Genomic DNA, 10,460 nt, shown 5'->3' with positions numbered 1-10,460 from the left:
CTGTTCCCATGCTCCATTTGGTTCCCCTCTTTTCTGCAATATTCCCCACTGTTCCCCACCTTTTGCAATCTGTTCCCCCTGCTCCCTTTGGTTCCCCACTGTTCTGCAGTGTTCGCTAACGGTTCCCCACTTTTTACAACCTGTTCCTCCTGTTCCCTTTGGTTCCCCTCTGCCCTGCAGTGTTCCCCACGGTTCCAATCTTTTTCCAATCTGTTCGTCGTGCTCTCTTTGGTTCCCCTCAGTTCTACAATGTTCCCCACAGTTCCCCACTTTATCCAATCTTTTCCCCCTGCTCCCTTTGGTTCCCCTCCGTCCTGCACTGTCCTCCATGGTTTCCCAATTTTTCCAATCTCTTCCCCGTGCTCCTTTGGTTCCCCTCTGTTGTGCAGTGTTCCGAACGGTTCCCCACTTTTTCCAATCCGTTCTCCCTGCTCCCTTTGGTTTCCCACTGTTTTGCATTTTTCCACACGGTTCCCCAATTTTTCCAATCTGTTCCCATGCTCCATTTGGTTCCCCTCTTTTCTGCAATATTCCCCACTGTTCCCCAACTTTTGCAATCTGTTCCCCCTGCTCCCTTTGGTTCCCCACTGTTCTGCAGTGTTCGCTAACGGTTCCCCACTTTTTACAACCTGTACCTCCTGTTCCCTTTGGTTCCCCTCTGTCCTGCAGTGTTCCGCACGGTTCCCCACATTTTCCTATCCGTTCTCCCTGCTCCCTTTGGTTTCCCACTGTTCTGCATTTTTCCACACGGTTCCCCGATTTTTCCAATCTGTTCCCATGCTCCATTTGCTTCCCCTCTTTTCTGCAATATTCCCCACTGTTCCCCACTTTTTCCAATCCATTCCCCCTGCTCCTTTTGGTTCCCCACTGTTCTGCAGAACTCCCCAAGATTCCCCACTTTTTCCAATCTGTTCCCCCTGCTCCGTTTGGTTCTCCTTTATTCTGCAGTGTTCCCCACGGTTCCCCACTTTTCCGAGCTGTTCCCCCTGCTCCCTTTGGTTCCGCAGTGTTCTGCAGTGTTCCCCACGGATAACCACTTTTTCCAAACCGTTCCCCCTTCTCCCTTTGGTTCCCCTCTGTCCTGCAGTGTTCCCCACGGTTACCAACTTTTTCCAATCCATTCCCCCTGTTCCCTTTGGTTCCCCTCTGTCCTGCATTTTCCCCCATATTTCCCCAATTTTCCAATCCGTTCCCCTTGCTCCCTTTAGTTCCCCTCTGTACTGCAGTGCTCCCCACGGTTCCCCACATTTTCCAATCCGTTCTCCCTGCTCCCTTTGGTTTCCCACTGTTCTACATTTTTCCACACGTTTCCCCGATTTTTCCAATCTGTTCCCATGCTCCATTTGCTTCCCTTCTTTTCTGCAATATTCCCCACTGTTCCCCACTTTTTGCAATCTGTTCCCCCTGCTCCCTTTGGTTCCCCACTGTTCTGCAGTGTTCGCCAACGGTTCCCCACTTTTTCCAACCTGTACCTCCTGTTCCCTTTGGTTCCCCTCTGTCCTGCAGTGTTCCCCACGGTTCCACACTTTTTCCAATCTGTTCGCCGTGCTCTCTTTGGTTCCTCTCTGTTCTACAGTGTTCCCCACATTTCCCCACTTTTTCCAATCTGTTCCCCCTGCTCCCTTTGGTTCCCCTCCGTCCTGCACTGTCCTCCATGGTTTCCCAATTTTTCCAATCTCTTCCCCGTGCTCCTTTGGTTCCCCTCTGTTGTTCAGTGTTCCGAACGGTTCCCCACTTTTTCCAATCCGTTCCCCCTGCTTCCTTTGATTCCCCTCTGTTCTGCAGTGTTCCACACTGTTCCCCACTTTTTCCAATCCGTTCACCCTGCTCCCGTTGTTTCTCCACTCTTCTGCATTTTCCACACCGTTCCCCACTTTTTCCAATCTGTTCCCCCTTCTCCTTGGGCTCCCCTCTGTTCTGCAGTTTTCCCCACAGTTTCCACTTTTTACAATCTGTTCCCCCTGCTCCCGTTGGTTCCCCTCTATTCTGCAGTTTTCTATACAGTTCCCCACATTTTCCAATCCGTTACCCCTGCTCCCTTTGGTTCCCCTCTGTTCTGCAGGGTTCTCCACGGTTCCCGACTTTTTGCAATCTGTTCCTCCTGCTCCCTTTGGTTCCCCACTGTTCTGAATTTTTCCACACAGTTCCCCACTTTTTCCAATCTGATCCCCCTGCTCCCTTTGATTCCCCACTGTTCTGCAGTGTTCCCCACTTCTCAACCTTTTTCCGATATGTTCGTCCTGCTCCCTTTCGTTCCCCTCTGTTCTGCAGTGTTTCCCACGGTTCCCAACTTTTTCCAATCCGTTCCCACTGCTCCCTTTCGTTCCCCACTGTTTTGCAGTGTTCGCCACGGTTCCGCACTTTTTCCAATCTATTCTCCATGTTCCCTTTAATTCCCCTATGTTCTGCAGTGTTCCACACAGTTCCCCACTTTTTCTAATCTGTTCCCCCTGCTCCCTTTGTTTCCTCACTCTTCTGCGTTTTCCACACTGTTCCCCACTTTTTCCAATCTGTTTCCCCCGCTCCCTTTGGTTCCCCACGGTTCCACACTTTTCCGAGTTCTTCCCTCTGCTCACTTTGGGTCCTCTCTGTTCTGCAGTATTCCCCATGGTTCTCCACATTTTTTCCAATCTGTTCCCATGCTCCTTTTGGTTCCCCTCCGAGCTGCACTGTCCTCCATTGTTTCCCAATTTTTCCCATCTCTTCCCCGTGCTCCTTTGGTTCCCCTCTGTTCTGCAGTGTTCCAAACAGTTCCCCACTTTTTCCAATACGTTCACCCTGCTCCCGTTGTTTCTCCACTCTTATGCATTTTTCCACACCGTTCCCCTCTTTTTCCAATCTGCTCCCCCTGCTCCTTGGGCTCCCCTCTGTTCTGCAGTTTTCCCCACAGTTCCCACTTTTTCCAAGCTGTTCCCCCTGCTCCCTTTGGTTCACCTCGATTCTGCAGTTTTCCATACAGTTCCCCACATTTTCCAATCCGTTACCCCTGCTCCCTTTTGTTCCCCTCTGTTCTGCAGTGTTCTCCACAGTTCCCGAATTTTTCCAATCTGTTCCTCCTGCTCCCTTTGGATCCCCACTCTTCTGCATTTTTCCACACTGCTCCACACTTTTTCCAAACTGATCCCCCTGCTCCCTTTGATTCCCCACCGTTCTGCAGTGTTGCCCACTTCTCAACTTCTTTACGATATGCTCGCCGTGCTCCATTTCGTTCCCCTCTGTTCTGCAGTGATTCCCACGGTTCCCCACTTTTTCCAATCCGTTCCCGCTGCTCCCTTTGGTTCCCCACTGTTTTGTAGTGTTCGCCATGGTTCTGCACTTTTTCCAATCTGTTCCCCATGCTCCGTTTAGTTCCCCTCTATTCTGCAGTGTTCCCCAAGGTTGCACACTTTTTCGAATCTGTTCACCCTGCTCCCTTTGTTTCCCCTCTGTCCTGCAGTGTTCCCCACGTTTCCCCACTTTTTCCAATCAGTTCGCCCTGCTCTCTTTGTTTCCCCTCTGTCCTGCAATGTTTTCCACGGTTCCCCACTTTTTCCAATCTGCTCCCCCTGCTCCTTGGGCTCCCCTCTGTTCTGCAGTTTTCCCCACAGTTTCCACTTTTTCCAATCTGTTCCCCCTGCTCCCTTTGGTTCACCTCTATTCTGCAGTTTTCCATACAGTTCCCCACATTTTCCAATCCGTTACCCCTGCTCCCTTTTGTTCCCCTCTGTTCTGCAGTGTTCTCCACAGTTCCCGAATTTTTCCAATCTGTTCCTCCTGCTCCCTTTGGATCCCCACTCTTCTGCATTTTTCCACACTGATTCACACTTTTTCCAAACTGATCCCCCTGCTCCCTTTGATTCCCCACCGTTCTGCAGTGTTGCCCACTTCTCAACTTCTTTACGATATGCTCGCCGTGCTCCATTTCGTTCCCCTCTGTTCTGCAGTGATTCCCACGGTTCCCCACTTTTTCCAATCCGTTCCCGCTGCTCCCTTTGGTTCCCCACTGTTTTGTAGTGTTCGCCATGGTTCTGCACTTTTTCCAATCTGTTCCCCATGCTCCGTTTAGTTCCCCTCTATTCTGCAGTGTTCCCCAAGGTTGCACACTTTTTCGAATCTGTTCACCCTGCTCCCTTTGTTTCCCCTCTGTCCTGCAGTGTTCCCCACGTTTCCCCACTTTTTCCAATCAGTTCGCCCTGCTCTCTTTGTTTCCCCTCTGTCCTGCAATGTTCTCCACGGTTCCCCACTTTTTCCAATCCATTCCCCCTGCTCCTTTTGGTTCCCCACTGTTCTGCAGAACTCCCCACGATACCCCACTTTTTTCCAATCTGTACCCCCTGCTCCGTTTGGTTCTCCTTTATTCTGCAGTGTTCCCCACGGTTCCCCACTTTTCCGAGCTGTTCCCCCTGCTCCCTTTGGTTCCCCTCTGTTCTGCAGTGTTCCCCACAGTTCCCCACTTTTTCCAATCCGTTCCCCCTGTGCCCTTTCTTTCCCGTCTGTCCTGCATTGTCCTTCGCGATTCCCCACTTTTTCCAATCCGTTGCACCTGCTCCCTTGGTTCCCCTCTGCTCTTCAGTGTTCCCCATGGTTCCACAATATTTCTAATGTATAACCCATGCTCCCTTTGTTTCCTCAAGCTTCTGCATTTTTCCACACTGTTCCCCACTTTTTCCAATCTGTTTCCCCGATCCCTTTGGTTCCCCACTATTCTGCAGTATTCCCCACTTTTCCACTATTTTCGAATTTGTTCGCCGTGATCGCTTTGGTTCCTCTCTGTCTGCATTGTTCTTCACAGTTCCCCACTTTATCCAATCCGTTCCCCCCTGCTCCCTTTGGTTCCCCTCTGTCCTGCAGTGTTCCCCACTTCTCAACTTCTTTCCGATATGCTCGCCGTGTTCCATTTCGTTCCCCTCTGTTCTGCAGTGTTTCCCATGGTTCCCCACTTTTTCAAATCCGTTCCCGCTGCTCCCTTTGGTTCCCCACTGTTTTGCAGTGTTCGCCATGGTTCTGCACTTTTTCCAATCTGTTCCCCATGCTCCGTTTAGTTCCCCTCTATCTGCAATGTTCCTCAAGGTGCACACTTTTTCGAATCTGTTCACCCTGCTCCCTTTGTTTCCCCTCTGTCCTGCAGTGTTCCCCACGTTTCCCTACTTTTTCCAATCAGTTCGCCCTGCTCCCTTTGGTTCCCCACTGTTCTGCAGTGTTCGCCAACGGTTCCCCACTTTTTACAACCTGTACCTCCTGTTCCCTTTGGTTCCCCTCTGTCCTGCAGTGTTCCCCACGGTTCCACACTTTTTCCAATCGGTTCGCCGTGCACTCTTTGGTTCCTCTCTGTTCTACAGTGTTCCCCACAGTTCCCCACTTTTTCCAAATCTGTTCCCCCTGCTCCCTTTGGTTCCCCTCCGTCCTGCACTGTCCTCCATGGTTTCCCCAATTTTTCCAATCTCTTCCCCGTGCTCCTTTGGTTCCCCTCTGTTGTTCAGTGTTCCGAACGGTTCCCCACTTTTTCCAATCCGTTCCCCCTGCTTCCTTTGATTCCCCTCTGTTCTCCAGTGTTCCACACTGTTCCCCACTTTTTCCAATCCGTTCACCCTGCTCCCGTTGTTTCTCCACTCTTCTGCATTTTCCACACCGTTCCCCACTTTTTCCAATCTGTTCCCCCTTGTCCTTGGGCTCCCCTCTGTTCTGCAGTTTTCCCCACAGTTTCCACTTTTTCCAATCTGTTCCCCCTGCTCCCGTTGGTTCCCCTCTATTCTGCAGTTTTCTATACAGTTCCCCACATTTTCCAATCCGTTACCCCTGCTCCCTTTGGTTCCCCTCTGTTCTGCAGGGTTCTCCACGGTTCCCGACTTTTTCCAATCTGTTCCTCCTTCTCCCTTTGGTTCCCCACTGTTCTGCATTTTTCCACACAGTTCCCCACTTTTTCCAATCTGATCCCCCTGCTCCCTTTGATTCCCCACTGTTCTGCAGTGTTCCCCACTTCTCAACTTTTTTCCGATATGTTCGTCCTGCTCCCTTTCGTCCCCTCTGTTCTGCAGTGTTTCCCACGGTTCCCAACTTTTTCCAATCCGTTCCCACTGCTCCCTTTCGTTCCCCACTGTTTTGCAGTGTTCGCCACGGTTCTGCACTTTTTCCAATCTATTCTCCATGTTCCCTTTAATTCCCCTATGTTCTGCAGTGTTCCACACAGTTCCCCACTTTTTCCAATCTGTTCCCCCTGCTCCCTTTGTTTCCTCACTCTTCTGCGTTTTCCACACTGTTCCCCACTTTTTCCAATCTGTTCCCATGCTCCATTTGGTTCCCCTCTTTTCTGCAATATTCCCCACTGTTCCCCACCTTTTGCAATCTGTTCCCCCTGCTCCCTTTGGTTCCCCACTGTTCTGCAGTGTTCGCTAACGGTTCCCCACTTTTTACAACCTGTTCCTCCTGTTCCCTTTGGTTCCCCTCTGTCCTGCAGTGTTCCCCACGGTTCCAATCTTTTTCCAATCTGTTCGTCGTGCTCTCTTTGGTTCCCCTCAGTTCTACAATGTTCCCCACAGTTCCCCACTTTATCCAATCTTTTCCCCCTGCTCCCTTTGGTTCCCCTCCGTCCTGCACTGTCCTCCATGGTTTCCCAATTTTTCCAATCTCTTCCCCGTGCTCCTTTGGTTCCCCTCTGTTGTGCAGTGTTCCGAACGGTTCCCCAATTTTTCCAATCCGTTCTCCCTGCTCCCTTTGGTTTCCCACTGTTTTGCATTTTTCCACACGGTTCCCCAATTTTTCCAATCTGTTCCCATGCTCCATTTGGTTCCCCTCTTTTCTGCAATATTCCCCACTGTTCCCCAACTTTTGCAATCTGTTCCCCCTGCTCCCTTTGGTTCCCCACTGTTCTGCAGTGTTCGCTAACGGTTCCCCACTTTTTACAACCTGTACCTCCTGTTCCCTTTGGTTCCCCTCTGTACTGCAGTGTTCCGCACGGTTCCCCACATTTTCCTATCCGTTCTCCCTGCTCCCTTTGGTTTCCCACTGTTCTGCATTTTTCCACACGGTTCCCCGATTTTTCCAATCTGTTCCCATGCTCCATTTGCTTCCCCTCTTCTCTGCAATATTCCCCACTGTTCCCCACTTTTTCCAATCCATTCCCCCTGCTCCTTTTGGTTCCCCACTGTTCTGCAGAACTCCCCAAGATTCCCCACTTTTTCCAATCTGTTCCCCCTGCTCCGTTTGGTTCTCCTTTATTCTGCAGTGTTCCCCACGGTTCCCCACTTTTCCGAGCTGTTCCCCCTGCTCCCTTTGGTTCCGCAGTGTTCTGCAGTGTTCCCCACGGATACCCACTTTTTCCAAACCGTTCCCCCTTCTCCCTTTGGTTCCCCTCTGTCCTGCAGTGTTCCCCACGGTTACCAACTTTTTCCAATCCATTCCCCCTGTTCCCTTTGGTTCCCCTCTGTCCTGCATTTTCCCCCATATTTCCCCAATTTTCCAATCCGTTCCCCTTGCTCCCTTTAGTTCCCCTCTGTACTGCAGTGCTCCCCACGGTTCCCCACATTTTCCAATCCGTTCTCCCTGCTCCCTTTGGTTTCCCACTGTTCTACATTTTTCCACACGTTTCCCCGATTTTTCCAATCTGTTCCCATGCTCCATTTGCTTCCCTTCTTTTCTGCAATATTCCCCACTGTTCCCCACTTTTTGCAATCTGTTCCCCCTGCTCCCTTTGGTTCCCCACTGTTCTGCAGTGTTCGCCAACGGTTCCCCACTTTTTCCAACCTGTACCTCCTGTTCCCTTTGGTTCCCCTCTGTCCTGCAGTGTTCCCCACGGTTCCACACTTTTTCCAATCTGTTCGCCGTGCTCTCTTTGGTTCCTCTCTGTTCTACAGTGTTCCCCACAGTTCCCCACTTTTTCCAATCTGTTCCCCCTGCTCCCTTTGGTTCCCCTCCGTCCTGCACTGTCCTCCATGGTTTCCCAATTTTTCCAATCTCTTTCCCGTGCTCCTTTGGTTCCCCTCTGTTGTTCAGTGTTCTGAACGGTTCCCCACTTTTTCCAATCCGTTCCCCCTGCTTCCTTTGATTCCCCTCTGTTCTGCAGTGTTCCACACTGTTCCCCACTTTTTCCAATCCGTTCACCCTGCTCCCGTTGTTTCTCCACTCTTATGCATTTTTCCACACCGTTCCCCTCTTTTTCCAATCTGCTCCCCCTGCTCCTTGGGCTCCCCTCTGTTCTGCAGTTTTCCCCACAGTTCCCACTTTTTCCAAGCTGTTCCCCCTGCTCCCTTTGGTTCACCTCGATTCTGCAGTTTTCCATACAGTTCCCCACATTTTCCAATCCGTTACCCCTGCTCCCTTTTGTTCCCCTCTGTTCTGCAGTGTTCTCCACAGTTCCCGAATTTTTCCAATCTGTTCCTCCTGCTCCCTTTGGATCCCCACTCTTCTGCATTTTTCCACACTGCTCCACACTTTTTCCAAACTGATCCCCCTGCTCCCTTTGATTCCCCACCGTTCTGCAGTGTTGCCCACTTCTCAACTTCTTTACGATATGCTCGCCGTGCTCCATTTCGTTCCCCTCTGTTCTGCAGTGATTCCCACGGTTCCCCACTTTTTCCAATCCGTTCCCGCTGCTCCCTTTGGTTCCCCACTGTTTTGTAGTGTTCGCCATGGTTCTGCACTTTTTCCAATCTGTTCCCCATGCTCCGTTTAGTTCCCCTCTATTCTGCAGTGTTCCCCAAGGTTGCACACTTTTTCGAATCTGTTCACCCTGCTCCCTTTGTTTCCCCTCTGTCCTGCAGTGTTCCCCACGTTTCCCCACTTTTTCCAATCAGTTCGCCCTGCTCTCTTTGTTTCCCCTCTGTCCTGCAATGTTCTCCACGGTTCCCCACTTTTTCCAATCTGCTCCCCCTGCTCCTTGGGCTCCCCTCTGTTCTGCAGTTTTCCCCACAGTTTCCACTTTTTCCAATCTGTTCCCCCTGCTCCCTTTGGTTCACCTCTATTCTGCAGTTTTCCATACAGTTCCCCACATTTTCCAATCCGTTACCCCTGCTCCCTTTTGTTCCCCTCTGTTCTGCAGTGTTCTCCACAGTTCCCGAATTTTTCCAATCTGTTCCTCCTGCTCCCTTTGGATCCCCACTCTTCTGCATTTTTCCACACTGCTCCACACTTTTTCCAAACTGATCCCCCTGCTCCCTTTGATTCCCCACCGTTCTGCAGTGTTGCCCACTTCTCAACTTCTTTACGATATGCTCGCCGTGCTCCATTTCGTTCCCCTCTGTTCTGCAGTGATTCCCACGGTTCCCCACTTTTTCCAATCCGTTCCCGCTGCTCCCTTTGGTTCCCCACTGTTTTGTAGTGTTCGCCATGGTTCTGCACTTTTTCCAATCTGTTCCCCATGCTCCGTTTAGTTCCCCTCTATTCTGCAGTGTTCCCCAAGGTTGCACACTTTTTCGAATCTGTTCACCCTGCTCCCTTTGTTTCCCCTCTGTCCTGCAGTGTTCCCCACGTTTCCCCACTTTTTCCAATCAGTTCGCCCTGCTCTCTTTGTTTCCCCTCTGTCCTGCAATGTTCTCCACGGTTCCCCACTTTTTCCAATCCATTCCCCCTGCTCCTTTTGGTTCCCCACTGTTCTGCAGAACTCCCCACGATACCCCACTTTTTTCCAATCTGTACCCCCTGCTCCGTTTGGTTCTCCTTTATTCTGCAGTGTTCCCCACGGTTCCCCACTTTTCCGAGCTGTTCCCCCTGCTCCCTTTGGTTCCCCTCTGTTCTGCAGTGTTCCCCACAGTTCCCCACTTTTTCCAATCCGTTCCCCCTGTGCCCTTTCTTTCCCGTCTGTCCTGCATTGTCCTTCGCGATTCCCCACTTTTTCCAATCCGTTGCACCTGCTCCCTTGGTTCCCCTCTGCTCTTCAGTGTTCCCCATGGTTCCACAATATTTCTAATGTATAACCCATGCTCCCTTTGTTTCCTCAAGCTTCTGCATTTTTCCACACTGTTCCCCACTTTTTCCAATCTTTTTCCCCCGATCCCTTTGGTTCCCCACTATTCTGCAGTATTCCCCACTTTTCCACTATTTTCGAATTTGTTCGCCGTGATCGCTTTGGTTCCTCTCTGTCTGCATTGTTCTTCACAGTTCCCCACTTTATCCAATCCGTTCCCCCCTGCTCCCTTTGGTTCCCCTCTGTCCTGCAGTGTTCCCCACTTCTCAACTTCTTTCCGATATGCTCGCCGTGTTCCATTTCGTTCCCCTCTGTTCTGCAGTGTTTCCCATGGTTCCCCACTTTTTCAAATCCGTTCCCGCTGCTCCCTTTCGTTCCCCACTGTTTTGCAGTGTTCGCCATGGTTCTGCACTTTTTCCAATCTGTTCCCCATGCTCCGTTTAGTTCCCCTCTATCTGCAATGTTCCTCAAGGTGCACACTTTTTCGAATCTGTTCACCCTGCTCCCTTTGTTTCCCCTCTGTCCTGCAGTGTTCCCCACGTTTCCCTACTTTTTCCAATCAGTTCGCCCTGTTCCCTTTGTT

Source organism: Narcine bancroftii, unplaced genomic scaffold (assembly GCF_036971445.1).
Source record: "Narcine bancroftii isolate sNarBan1 unplaced genomic scaffold, sNarBan1.hap1 Scaffold_166, whole genome shotgun sequence".
Lineage (NCBI taxonomy): Eukaryota > Metazoa > Chordata > Chondrichthyes > Torpediniformes > Narcinidae > Narcine > Narcine bancroftii.
Note: the sequence above shows the minus strand (reverse complement) of the source record.